Source organism: Salvelinus alpinus, chromosome 18 (assembly GCF_045679555.1).
Source record: "Salvelinus alpinus chromosome 18, SLU_Salpinus.1, whole genome shotgun sequence".
Taxonomy (NCBI): domain Eukaryota; kingdom Metazoa; phylum Chordata; class Actinopteri; order Salmoniformes; family Salmonidae; genus Salvelinus; species Salvelinus alpinus.
In genome coordinates, this window is record NC_092103.1 from 9,533,519 (window position 1) to 9,548,976 (window position 15,458).

The window sequence follows — 15,458 nt, forward strand, 5'->3', positions numbered from 1 at the left end:
ATGACCAGGATTTGCTCTGTAATGGTTGACTGTCGAAAGACTACTTGAAGACTGTAAAACTCGAGACCAAGATGATCATGTGTAACATGATAACGCATTGATAATGGATTGCATCTGTATCTGCTTTTCCCTTCTAAGCTTTTCAGAAGGTCACTTAGTGTGACCTGATAGAATTTTCTTGACCTGACTGCCATGTCTTTGTTCACCTATCCCAATAGTGTGCCATTTGGATCTTTAATCTTTATATATTTTTTAAGCGCATACTTGCAAACTTCGTCATAATATTGCTGAGTCATTACTTCCTAACCTGGTTCTCTGTGGTGATAGCGTCTGGGATGACTCACTCTGCCTGGCTGGAATGACTCACTCTGCATGGCTGGAATGACAAGATAGAAAGGCAGAGGTGAAGAAGTAGTTTAGCAGCTGCTACAGCAGGGGTAGGTAGCTAGATTCTGTAGTTTAGCAGCTGCTACAGCAGGGGTAGGCAGCTAGATTCTGTAGTTTAGTAGCTGCTACAGCAGGGGTAGGCAGCTAGATTCTGTAGTTTAGCAGCTGCTACAGCAGGGGTAGGTAGCTAGATTCTGTAGTTTAGCAGCTGCTACAGCAGGGGTAGGCAGCTAGATTCTGTAGTTTAGCAGCTGCTACAGCAGGGGTAGGTAGCTAGATTCTGTAGTTTAGCAGCTGCTACAGCAGGGGTAGGCAGCTAGATTCTGTAGTTTAGTAGCTGCTACAGCAGGGGTAGGCAGCTAGATTCTGTAGTTTAGCAGCTGCTACAGCAGGGGTAGGTAGCTAGATTCTGTAGTTTAGCAGCTGCTACAGCAGGGGTAGGCAGCTAGATTCTGTAGTTTAGCAGCTGCTACAGCAGGGGTAGGTAGCTAAATTCTGTAGTTTAGCAGCTGCTACAGCAGGGGTAGGCAGCTAGATTCTGTAGTTTAGCAGCTGCTACAGCAGGGGTAGGCAGCTAGATTCTGTAGGTTAGCAGCTGCTACAGCAGGGGTAGGTAGCTAGATTCTGTAGTTTAGCAGCTGCTACAGCAGGGGTAGGCAGCTAGATTCTGTAGGTTAGCAGCTGCTACAGCAGGGGTAGGCAGCTAGATTCTGTAGTTTAGCAGCTGCTACAGCAGGGGTAGGCAGCTAGATTCTGTAGTTTAGCAGCTGCTACAGCAGGGGTAGGCAGCTAGATTCTGTAGTTTAGCAGCTGCTACAGCAGGGGTAGGCAGCTAGATTCTGTAGTTTAGCAGCTGTTACAGCAGGGGTAGGTAGCTAGATTCTGTAGTTTAGCAGCTGCTACAGCAGGGGTAGGCAGCTAGATTCAGTAGTTTAGCAGCTGCTACAGCAGGGGTAGGTAGCTAGATTCTGTAGTTTAGCAGCTGCTACAGCAGGGGTAGGTAGCTAGATTCTGTAGTTTAGCAGCTGCTACAGCAGGGGTAGGCAGCTAGATTCTGTAGTTTAGCAGCTGCTACAGCAGGGGTAGGCAGCTAGATTCTGTAGTTTAACAGCTGCTACAGCAGGGGTAGGTAGCTAGATTCTGTAGTTTAGCAGCTGCTACAGCAGGGGTAGGCAGCTAGATTCTGTAGTTTAGCAGCTGCTACAGCAGGGGTAGGCAGCTAGATTCTGTAGTTTAGCAGCTGCTACAGCAGGGGTAGGTAGCTAGATTCTGTAGTTTAGCAGCTGCTACAGCAGGGGTAGGCAGCTAGATTCTGTAGGTTAGCAGCTGCTACAGCAGGGGTAGGTAGCTAGATTCTGTAGTTTAGCAGCTGCTACAGCAGGGGTAGGCAGCTAGATTCTGTAGGTTAGCAGCTGCTACAGCAGGGGTAGGTAGCTAGATTATGTAGTTTAGCAGCTGCTACAGCAGGGGTAGGTAGCTAGATTCTGTAGTTTAGCAGCTGTTACAGCAGGGGTAGGCAGCTAGATTCTGTAGTTTAGCAGCTGCTACAGCAGGGTTAGGCAGCTAGATTCTGTAGGTTAGCAGCTGCTACAGCAGGGGTAGGTAGCTAGATTCTGTAGTTTAGCAGCTGCTACAGCAGGGGTAGGCAGCTAGATTCTGTAGGTTAGCAGCTGCTACAGCGGGGGTAGGTAGCTAGATTCTGTAGTTAAGCAGCTGCTACAGCAGGGGTAGGCAGCTAGATTCAGCCATGCATTCCTGGTGATTTTACAATCTCTTTTTAACCTAAAAACTCAAATCCCCCCCCAATTATTATTTTTAAAAATGTACTCTCAAATTGTGGGGGGAGGGGCAAAAAAATCTGGCTTGCCTATTGCCGACCCCTGTGCTACAGTATATACCTGCGGGAACGCCTTCTACCACACTACTAATGTTGGATGTAGAAGCAGTCCCTAATCTAATCTACGTCCTTGAATACATTTCTGCCAAAAACCACGTATTAAACTTTTTAGTGAGTCAATAGTTTGAAAACAGGCTTGTCTATGAAAAAGAGAAATGGAGAAGAGAAAGCGATAACTACTTAAAATGGTGTTATTATGATGGCCAATTCATCCTTAAGAGTCTCTTGACGCACCCATGCAAGTAACAAACTCCCCATCAAAAGCCATCAGTTAGATATCTTGAATGGGCTGCGTCTCAATCCACCACATCCTCCTACAGTGTATATCGGCCATTCGTATCTGCGGTGGAAGGGGGCCGAGCTACAGCGGTGTTTGTCAGACCATGAGACAATTGGTCTTCTCATGAAAACCTCAGTAGCGTCCCAACGGTTTGGCCTACAAACAAATATGACCCCAATGTGGAAAGGGACTAGCCTGAAGGTACAAATTAATGGAAGTTGAGGGAGGTATGCACCCCCTCAAAGGCTTAGACTTTTAGAGGTTAATAATGAATACTGCCAACAATTCTTTACACACCCATGTGAAATAGGCCAACAGCAACAACAGCTACTAATTGTTACAGCAAGCACACTGCTCAGCGATTTGTCACCGAGTGTGTTGACAGCTGCATGATGAATGGCAAGGCATCTGAGCTCCGGTTGTATCCTGACTTCAACTCAACTGAATGACTCAGACTTTGTCCTGGGAGTCATGATATGATTCTGCCAGCATTCTTCCATTCATAGACTTCATTGATCTGATATAGCCTCCCTGCCTTCCCTTCTATGGTCTGATATGTAGCCTCTCACAGGCTTCCATAGATTCATTTCAATTTACCTGATATTCACTGCCACCCCCATTCCTCTGACTCATGTTATCTCCTCACATCTGCACTGGAGCCAGTAACGATTTGAATGTGTTACATCACCATACCAGCAAGCCGTACCAAATGCACTCATTCACCTCTTTCAAGGAAAGGATATGAACAGGATCAGGTAGTAGAAGATTATACTATGCCAAGCATGAAAGGAGAGTGACTGTACTTGTGAATGTGTCATAAGTTGGGAGAGACAGTTTATGTTTACTTGAGACACCTTTGGTTAGCCTTTTCACTAATGTACACATTCTTTTTGAGAATACAGATCATTTGTGTAATCATTTCTTCATCTGCTTCTTCTTCTTCCTCCATCATCATAGCATACCAACATTCTTCCAACCAACCAATTACATTTGAATTATATCCATGTCTAATGCCCTGCAAACATCCTTTGCTCCCAGAGGACAACAGCCTGTAGCAATAGCACTCGACTTGCTCGAATCAGGAAATGGTAACGTCCCGCTTCTCTTCAATGCTGCAGTATTGTTTTGAGAATACTGATTGGAATATGTTCAAAGATTCATTCACCCATGACTCATCCATCCATTAGGAAAACTCTCAAAAGATTGAATACTCAAAGCCGCCTGCCCAGATGACATCCCTGGCCGCGTCCTCTGAGTGTATTTTGACCAGCTGGCGGGCGTCTTCTCAGACATCGTCAACCTGTCCCCGTCCCAGTCTGTAGTCCCCATCTGATTCAAGGAGACCACCATCGTCCGTGAGCCCAAGAAAGTGCTTCGAGAGGCTGGTCATGGCCCACATCAAGGCCAGCATGCCAGGCACACTGGACCCCATCTAATTTGCCTACTGCTCGAACAGATCCACAGAAGATGCCATTTCCATCGCTATTCACAGGGATGAGAACGCTGTTCATTGACTACAGCTCAGCATTCAACAATATTGTTCCCTCCAAGCTCGACATCAAGCTCAGAGCCCTGTGTCTGAACACCACCCTCCACAACTAAATCCTGGACTTCCTTACAGGCAGACCACAAGCTGTGAAGATTGGCAACAACACCTCCTCCACACTGACTCACACACAAAACAGGAGCCCCCCAGGGATGTGTCCTCAGCCCTCTGCTGTACCCCCCCGTTAACCCACGTTTGCGTGGCCTTGCACGACACCAACTCCATCGTCAAGTTCGCTGAACAAAACCACGGTTGCAGGCCTGATAACCAACAATGACGAGTCAGCCTATAGGGAGGAGGTAAGTGAACTGGCATTGTATTGCCAGGACAACATCCTCTCCCTCAACATCAGCAAAACAAAGGAGTTGATTGTTGACTTCAGGAAGCAGAGGAGGGAACATGCCCCGATCTACATCAATGGGACTGCAGTAGAGAGTCAGCAGCCTACTGGACCCTATTCCAACTAAACTACTGAAAGAGCTACTTCCTGTGTTTGGCCCTCCTATGTTGAACATAATGAAAGGCTCCCTATACTCCGCATGTGTACCAAACTCATTAAAAGTGGCAGTAATAAAGTCTCTCCTGAAAAATACAAACCGTTGAAAAAACGGCCTATATCGGAAAAAGCTGTTTCTCAGCAACTCACTGCCTTCCTGAAAACAAATAATGTATACGAAACGCTCCTGTCTGGTGTTAGACTCCATCATAGTACAGAGACTGTACTCGTGAAGATGGTAAAATGACCTTTTAGTGTCCTCCTAGACCTTAGTGTCGCTTGACACCATCAAATCACCACATTCTTTTGGAGAGATTGGAAACCCTCATTGGTCTACACAGTTCTGGCCTGATTTAGATCTTATCTGTCGGAAAGATAACAGTTTGTCTCTGTGGATGGTTTATCCTCTGACATTTACTCCTGAGGTGCTGACCTGTTGCACCCTCTACAACCACTGTGATTATTATTTGACCCGGCTGGTCATCTATGAACATCTTGAAGAACGATCTAGCCTTAATGGCCACGTACTCTTATCTCCACCTGTTACAGCCAGAAGAGGACTGGCCACCTCTCAGAGACTGGTTCCTGCCTTTCTAGGGCATTTTTTATAGCCACCGTTCTTCTACATCTGCCTTGCTTGCTGTTTGGGGTTTTAGGCTGGGTTTCTGTACAAGCACTTTGTGACATCTGCTGATGTAAAAAGGGCTTTGTAAATACATGTGATCGACAGAGCAGTTTTAAAGTTCCTCTGTGTCCACATCACCGAGGACTTGACATGGACCAACAACATCGTTCTTGTCAAGAGGGCACAACAGTGTCTCTACTTCCAAAGGTGGCTAAAGAAATTCGGCATGCCACTCCGGTACACTCCAAACACTATTGCTGCACCATCGAGAGAGTCCTGATCGGTTGCATTACGGCCTGGTACGGGAATTGCTCCGTCCACGACCACAAGGCCCTCCAGCGGGATGTGAAGATTGACCAGTGCATCACTGGGACCGTGCTCCACCAATACAGGACATCTACTCAAAACGGTGCCTCGGGAAGGCCCACAGCATCATCAAGAACCCCACACACCACAGCCACGAGCTGTTCACACCCTTACCGTCGGGCAGATGGTATCGGAGCATGAGGTCTGATACCAACAGGGTCAGAGACAGTTTCTATCTACAAGCCATCAGACTGCTGAACACTTGAACTGGACTGACTACCTGCTCTGATTCTCTGCATCGTAGCACACATGCACTCACTCGCTAGTGCGCACGCACACACCCCACACACACAGACATACACACATCCTCACACACACAGACATACAGTATATACATTCATGCTACACACATCACAACTGTTGCTACCGGACTCTTATTATGATTGCTAAATACCGCACAATTTAAAACAATTGCCCCCAATCCCCCCCCTTCCTGTATTATACTTATGCTAAAATGTTTATTATTTCATACTGGGCCATTTACCTTATGTTCTTATTGTTGTTGCATTGTCGAGAAGGAACCTGCAAGTTAGCATTTTGTTGGATGGTGTATACCATGTGTATCCCGTACACACGATTAATACAATTTGAAACTTCTTTCTTGTTTATGACAGACCTATCTATCCAGGCCACTCCTACGTTGTTTTGGCTGTGTGCTTATGGTCGTTGTCCTGTTGTAAGGTGAACCTTCGCCCCATTCTGAGGTCCTGAGCGCTCTGGAGCAGATTTTAACCAAGGATTTCTCTATACTTTGCTCCGTTAATCTTTCCCTCGATCTTGACTAGTCTCCCAGTCCCTGCCGCTGAAAAACATCCCTACAGCAGGATGCTGCCACCACCATGCTTCACCGTAGGGATGGTGCCAAGTTTCCTCCAGATGTGAGGCTTGGCATTCAGGCCAAAGAGTTCAATCTTGGTTTCATCAAACCAGAGAATCTTGTTTCTGAGAGTCCTTTAGGTGTCTTTTGGCAAACTCCAAGTGGTCTGTCACGTGCCTTTTACTGAGGAGTGGCATCCGTCTGGCCACTCTACCATAAAGGTCTGATTGATGGAGTGCTGCAGAGATGGTTGTCCTTCCGGAAGGTTCTCCCATCTCCACAGAGAAAGTCTGGAGCTCTGTCAGAGTGACCATTGGGTTTTTGGTCACCTCCCTGACCAAGGCCCTTCTCCCCCGATAGCTCAGTTTGGCCGGGCAGCCAGCTCCAGGAAGAGCTTTGGTGGTTCCAAACTTCTTCCATTTAAGAATAATGAAGCCACTGTGCTCTCGGGGACCTACAATGCTGCAGAAATGTTTTGGTACCCTTCCCAGATCTGTGCATCAAAACAATCCTGTCTCGGAGCTCTACGGACAATTCCTTCGACCTCATGGCTTGGTTTTTGCATTGAGATGCACTGTCAACTATGGAAACTTAAAAAGACAGGTGTGTGCCTTTCCAAATCATGTCCAATCAATTGAATTTACAACAGGTGGATTTCAATCAAGTTGTAGAAATCTCAAGGATGATCAAAGGCAAACAGGATGCACCTGAGCTCAATTTCGAGTCTCATAGCAAAGGGTCTGAATACTTTCCGAATGCACTCTACACTATAATACCCAATCATGTTCATATAATCTCAGACATAAATTATTGCCGTTTAAGACCATCCATAGAAGTACTATATGCCAGTGAAACTGAATGACATGCACTCGGAAATTGTATTATTCTGCTGGAGGTGTAAAGCACAAAAGGGGACACATTTGCATATGTTATCATCTTGTGAAGGCTGGCTGAATTTTGGCAAAGAGTATGTTATTCTATCTCAGCATGTCTACAGATTCTCCCTTCTCACGGTTTTTGTTTGCTTCGAAATGTTGATACTGGAAACTGTTATCAGAAGAAACTGTGGAACCTAGCATTTATAGCAGCTAGGAAATACATTGGAAGGTTGGTTTTATTACAAGATTAAGGGTATACTTCAGGGCATAGGGGGTATAGCTTTCATAAGGTCTGGATGTCTATATGGAATACTGTACAACAAAAAGAGTCTGTATGATAACATGCCCACACCAGGGGAGATACCTATTTAGGCAATCCCTAGCTGCTGGGTCTGCTCAGTCCTGGCCCTGGGGTTCTGCGTCCTGTGGGTTGTCACTCTGGCCTTGGCCTAACACATCCAAAACCAATAATTAAATGTTTCACTAAGATCCTAAAGCGGAGTGGGGTGTTTTGGGGCGCTACAGGGCCATGAACTCCTAGGGGCAGGACGGAGTGACCCAGCTATATTCTGTGCAAGTAAAAAGAGTTCTACAGCACAATTAGACCCATGATATGAACTATATGGAGGGTTTACTGTTTCTGTGTGTTAATGTGTAGGTGTATGTGTGTGTTCATTCAACTTTTATTTTCCAAACCTTTCCCTTCAGACATAAAAAAAAAAAAAATATGGGAAGGAAGTTGTGTTGGGGGAGAGTTGAGTTCTTGTCCAGACTGGTGGGGGTTGGGCTAGCTGGGCGGTCTGGACTAGCTGGGCGGTCTGGCTGAAATTTGATATAGAGGATGTCTTTATAAAGACAATCAAAAGTTATGTCTTTGTACTTCATTTGTAGGAGTTGTACATTTGTTAGGCTGTTGGTTAAAAGTGCAACACAAAATTGCTTATTGAATGATCATTGACCTAGTTCAGTCTTATGAATTACTTAAACATAATTAATCATCTCTTACCTAGCTTGATGACTCTGGGCATTTTTGCTTACTTTTTGTTGTTTTAAATAGAGACAGCTAGAACTTTCTAAAACCAATGTTCTGCCCGTTTATCAGTATCAATGCAATTTCAATGTACATTTCCGTAAGATTTGAAAATAAACACAGTACAGTAGAAATACTCTACAGCTGCAAGTCAGGCCTAGTTTATATTTTTTTGCCCTTATTCTCCAGAATTCCGTGGTATCCAATTGGTAGTTACAGTCTTGTCTCATCGCTGCAACTCCCCTATGGACTCGGGAGAGGCGAAGGTCGAGAGCCATGCGTCCTCCTAAACACGACCCTGCCAAGCCGGACTGCTTCTTGACTGGAAGCCAGCCACACCAACATGTCAGAGGAAACACTGTCCAACTGACGACCAAAGTCAGCTTGCAGGCACCCGACCCGCCACAAGGAGTTGCTAGAACACGATGAGACAAGGACATCCCGGCCGGCCAAACCCTCCCCTAACCCGGACGACCCTGGGGCAATTGTGCACCGCCTCATGGTTCTCCCGGTCACGGCCGGCGGCTGTGACACAGCCTGGGATCAAATCCAAGGCTGTAGTGATGCCTCAGCACCGCAATGCATTGCCTTAGACTGTTGTGCTACTCAGGAGGCCTAGTCAGGCCTAATTTATGTAACTTCAATGGATATGCAACTAAAACATAACATAAATAAAAGCAGCAGCATAAGCAAAGTGTTACAGTAGACACCCTACCAACTGGGACTAAACACCTCCCTCTGCAACTGGATCCTGGACTTCCTGACAGGCCGCCCCCAGGTGTTAAGGGTAGGCAACAACACATCTGTCACCAGTGGCGATTTGAGCATGTAAATCTTGGTGGTGCATGCCTGCAAAGTCACTACACAACACTAAACAATACATGAATTGCACTATAACGGTGACATACAATGCCCACAAACTGTTAGGGCCTACATAAAACTGTCCCAACAGCAGTCCCAACATCTTACGATTGCTACACCTGGCTATCAGCAGAGCCTTGTCTGGCAGCGAAACAGTTCATTCAGCCTCATTTACTGCCTTAAAATAAAAACATAGCTGATGTGGCTGACTTGCTTAAACAAATGTGGATTTTACTGACAATTGAAATGTACAAACTATGGCATAAGGGGACGACAAGCGGATAAGAGGCAATACGTAATTTCGATTAAGACATTAATGAGCGAGGTAGGATGAACGTAGTCAATATAACAATTTGTTTAGCACTTTGAAATGTACAGCGACAGAATTCAGAACATAGGCCGTTCTTACAGTGTTCTCCCAGTACACCAAGTCAGAACCATAGGATAAATAAAGGGGGCATATAAGCAGACAATGAAAGCTCTCACAATATTCGATGACTACATTTCTCTAAAACGGGTTATAGGCTACATGTGCACCACCAAGTCAGATTAGTAGGCAAAATTAAGAGGGGTAAGTAGGCCAAATTATTATGGTGAGGCTCATGGGCTACTAACATCTTACTACACAAGATACACTTAGTATTACTTTCTTAGCTACAGTACATATCTCCCTGGCATATTACATCATTTATGCAGCAGCATACAATACATTTTTGGACTCACCTTGTTGTGCTGTGCTCACTTGAACAGAAAGGTGGTGCGGCGGTCCTTCGAGAGCAAATTTTTGTCAAAGTCTGGAATTCTCTGGATTTATTGTGTTTTCAAAACAACTGGGAACTCGGAAAATACAAGGTCGAATCATGATGACGTCATTGATCTTCAGGTCATAGCTCTAGAAAGAGACCGGATTTACAATTCCGGGTTTGATGACCGTTCAAAATGTATTTTCCCCAGTCAGAGCTTGTTTATTCCCGACTTCAGTGAGTTCAAGACAACTGAGAAGTCAAGATTTCGCAGTTCCGAGTTAAGTTGCTTTGAGAGCGGCATAAATCATGCTTCATTGAGAGCATGGCTAACGCTGAATGTTTATCATTTTAAACTTGGAAAAGAGCCCCTTAACCCCAGATTTGGGACCACACAGCCACTCAATTGAATAGCAGGCTAGTGAATGCTTTGCAATGCTTGCAGTTAGCCACTGATTCACTGATTCCTTCCAAACCACTCATTGTTGAATTTGCGATTTCCAACTTGTGTAATGTTTATGCCCAATGGCTGATGTGCACCGATACGTTTTATCTATAATTTCTCTTCAATATGACAAGGATTAAAAAGGATTTGCCAGTAGATTGTCGACTTGATTCATGATGACTGCTAGCTAAGATTTTGAAAGTATGTTGACATGATCAGTCCAATCAAATCTACGGTACATATGTGATTTTCAACGCCATTTAATCTATGGCCAATGACCTTGAGCCTTCTTGGATGTGCACTTCTAATGTAACTCTATTGCAGCACCCAAGGGGCTAGAATTTATCCTGCCCATGAGTGACAGAACACTGAGCCAATCACGACGCAATGCTCCGTATTTTCTGCTGGCTTGCCCCATCACCACAGAAAGCACTGAGCTAGGCTGAAACATCTGCATTTTGGAGCTGCCTTACTCAAGAAAACAAGAGACCATGTTCGTATGCGGCTTTATTAACTTAATGATCTATTTATTTATTTTTTACATTGTTTGCAAACGGATATGAGACATGGATTAATGCCAAAATAACATGCAAAACAGGCAAGCCCCTGTGGGCTCTGCCCCACCTGCCCTGAATGACCGGTCGCCACTGTCTGTCACGCTGATCCTCAACACTGGGGCCCCTCAGGGGTGCGTGCTTAGTCCCCTCCTGTACTCCCTGTTCACCCACGACTGCGTGGCCAAGCACACCTCCAACACCACCATTAAGTTAGCTGATGACACAATAGTGGTAGGCCTGATCACCGACAATGATGAGACAGCCTATAGGGAGAAGGTCAGAGACCTGGCGGTGTGGTGCCAGGACAACAACCTCTCCCTCAATGTGAGCAAGACAAAGGAGCTGATCATGGACTATAAGAAAAGGACGGCCGAAAAAAGGCCCCCATTAACATCGACAGGGCTGAAGTGGAGCGGGTCGAGAGCTTCAAGTTCCTTGGTGTACACATCAACGAACTATCATGGTCCAAACACACCAAGACAGTTGTGAAGAGGGCACGACACCTATTCCCCCTCGGGAGACTGAAAAGATTTGTCATGGGTCCCCAGATCCTCAAAAAGTTGTTCAACTGCACCATCGAGAGCATCCTGACTGGTTGCATCACCGCCTGGTATGGCAACAGCTCGGCATCTGACCGTAAGGCGTTAGAGGGTAGTGCGTACGGCCCAGTACATCACTGGGGCCAAGCTTCCTGACATCCAGGACTTATATACTAGGCAGTGTCAGAGGAAGGCCCAAGAAATTGCCAAAGACTCCAGCCACCCAAGTCACAGACTGTTCTCTCTGCTACCGCACAGCAAACGGTACCAGAGCGCCAAGTCTATGACCAAAACGCTCCTTAACTGCTTCTACCCCCAAACCATAAGACTGCTGAACAATTAATCAAATGGCCACCCGGACGATTTACATTGGGGGAGGGGAGGGTCGCTGTTGCACATTGACTCTGTACCGGTACCCCCTGTATATAGACTCTTTATCATTATGTAATTTTCTTGTGTTACTTTTTATTTTATTTAGTAAATATTTTCTTAACTCTATTTCTTGAACTGCATCGTAAGTAAGCATTTCACGGTAAGGTCTACACCTCTTGTATTCGGCGCATCTGACAAATAATATTGGATTTGAACTGACAGCCAACCAAAACCCCTCAAGGTCTCTTCCATATCAGATGCATAAACAAATCCAGAGCTTATCATGAGAGCCCAGAGTCCCCATTGAGGAAATCTTCAGGCACATATAAACCTTTAGCACTAGAGGTTGTTGTGTAGTCAGTGCACAGACATCTTGTTCCTGCAGGAGCATGTAATCATCGTCAACTATCGCAACAGATCCTATAGGTCCAACTAACAGACAGGTCTACTGCAAGCCTGTGGAAATGCATATGTAACCGCCAGGATATGAACCCGGGTCTACCATGGGAGAAACCAACGTCTTGACCATTAGACCAAGAGGAATTTCCCCATTGGCCTGAGGGTCGACACCGACTTTGGAGACGCAGGCGGGGCTACCCATCACGAGACCATGAACGATTCATGTCCGCTACACATACAGTAATTGACATTGATGGACAGCCAGAAGCAAGTAGCCTAACAGATCGGTAACTTCTCAAGTCATCTTGTGTCACTCCTGAAGTGTAATACGGTCAACCATCTTAGCCAAATACTCCACACTCGCCTGAGCAAAGTCTTATTACATCTCTCAACTTTGAAAAGAGGGATTTAACAAGATAAATAATATTTGGTTTCATGGCAGTTCTACAGACTGCTTCTGAGGTATTTCCTGATCCTGTCCTTTTTGTATTGAATAACAGTAAGTGACTGAGATCATGTGTTGCCATACACTCATGCACTGTGATGCAAAGCACTGAAACCCATTAGAAAGGAAACAGAAGCCTATAATTCCATTAAAAGCTGAAAGGTCATGGATCATTGATGTGATACTGTAGGTTAGGAAATGTCCTTTTCCCCCTGAGTCTCTGTGTGTGTGTGTGTCTGGAATGCATGTTTTTCCTTAGGAAGGCTTAAACGTTCTGGGTCTCGGGTAGCTAGCCGATGAAAGGATTCTATGAAAGAGCTGGTCCCAGACTCCAAGTGGACCATGATTTCCCATGCTGCTGTTTAGCTTTGGAGTACAGTACACAACACAGTGCTTTAGCTTTCACCCGTTCACCGCCCCAATGCCAGAATATGATTTAAAGACAGGCTTGGAAGGCGCCGCACAGACTGAGACTACAGTAAATACAGAGAAAAGAGGTCAAATACATACAACTATAAATGTAATGTTATTAATACACAATCGTCTGATAGGAAAATGTTTTATGCAAACTTGGAATCCTTGGTATTGTTTTGAGAAAGAAAGAAAGAGACGGGGTAGAGGGAGGAGGCAGAGAGAGGAAAAGAGAGCGGGGTAGATAGAGGGGGAGAGATGGAGAGAAAGAGGAGGCGAAGATAGAGGGGGAGAGATGGAGAGAGAGAGAGAATAAGGAGGGAAAATGAGGAAGAGGGAAGGAAAATTAAATGAATGAAAAGTGGCATTTGGCAGGTGGAGCTGCTGATGAGATTAGAACGAGCTGGTCACCGAAACAAAGACAGACGGCACCAGGGAGCCGGGGAGGGAGGACTCAGTAGTGGCTCAGCTCTGTCTGACCAGAGCCTCCTGCCACACAGATGGCAGGGAATAATGGGCTTTGCATGCATGAACTCAACAGCCCAAATCCTGCAGTGGGAAGAGTTTCTACGCCCACAAAATTCACACATCAGTTACACAAGAATACACACAAGAACATATTGAGGGAAGTTTCTCAAAATCTTAAGATCACATGCCTCGAGTTAAAATGCCATCATACACCAAATGTTAGTTTGATTCAGATTCCCCTTGACTGCATTTTCCACATGATGCTTCAAAACTTTCCCAGAATCAAATTCCATAGAGATTAACCTGAATCTCAGAGAACGGCTAATAAGGCATTTCTACAGCACCTCAGTGGGTAAAACTGACCTCAGTATTGAATTAAAGAGGGATGTGGTGTTCTTCTGTGGGTAACTTAAACACTGCTTTTCCATCATGCACAAATCTGCAATATTCTTTGATTTATCCATGATCGTAATCATCTCCGGCCGTGTTTGCTGTTTAAGGACAGCTACTGTACTTTAAATGTCATAGAACTTAGTGTTCGCCCGTGTTGGTGGAAAAGTCTGGTTTCTGGGGGTAGAGGTTCATCCAACAATGTAGTTTCTCCTCTGGAAAAATGTGTACTGTAGCTGTGTGTGTGTGTGGGGGGGGGGGGGGGGGTTGAAAGGGTGGTCCCACCCCCGTTGTTTTAGGGATCATTTTTATGTAGGACTGAGAAGCTCAGTTCTGACGACTTAAAGACATTATACTCCAAAATTATTATCAGGTAAGCTACTAGCAATAAACAGTATCACTTGTAGCCCAAATTATGTAGCAAAGTGCAAATAAATAGGCTGAAGCATGGGGTTGCCTATTGGGCTAATCATTAGTCAGATCCCAAATGTTATCTTTTAATTATTTATTATCCTATTGATGAATTTTACATACCCCAAAAAATTGCATAAATACAGTGAATGTAATGTAGGACCTACCCGTTAGGGTAACTCACCAAACAGGGTAAGACTCCCCCTCCCACTCCCCCTCCCTGTACTTCTCACAGAAACCACTTAATGTCAACACACCCCCCCCATGTTTCCCTCCCCATGGCACACTTGCCTGCTCCACAAGAGGAATAGTTCACTCCCACAGAACACACAACAACATATGTAAATAGGTGAACTATTCCAGTGGTAATCAAAGTTGGGGTCTGCAGCGGGGTCACCAAATACATTTTTGTAACCAAAAAAATAAGAGCACAGATTATTGTATGGGACATTAAAACATTTGAGAAAGATCGAAAAAAAAACACTTCTATTGAGTAAATGTATTGCTTTATTTTCTTAAATAAACCATTACATTTCTTAAAATAAACCAATATATTTCTTAACCTTCAATTCATTGGTTTATTTATGTAAAAATCTAAATTTACAGAGTTTATGGTTGTATCATTAGATTTGGGATCTAATTTCGTGAGAAATTGCGGAAAAAAATATGGTCCCTAGAATTTCTGGTGGGAAAAATGGGGTTCCCGCTGAAAAAAGACAACTCTGTAGAACTTTGTTTGTTACTCGTTTTGTTTTCAGAGAGAGAGAAAAAAAAAAAAAGTGGACTGCTTTAGCATCTTCAAAGTGTGCTTCGGCAGAAATATTTTTCCAAGTTATATTTATTTGCCGTGACTAATGATTTTACCGTGGCGCAACTACGTTGTAAGGAATATCCGCTTGGAAGCCATAGGACTGTACAACCACACTTCGGATCTGCTCTCCAGATACTTGGCTCTCTGCTGTTTGCCACTAATGGTTAAAAACCACAGCTTGAAAATCACATGACTTTTTGAAACTGTATTCCAAGACCAGTCAGGCTTCTCTAACAAAGCACAACTTTCCTACAGCACTGGAAAGAAGACTCCACACACATCAA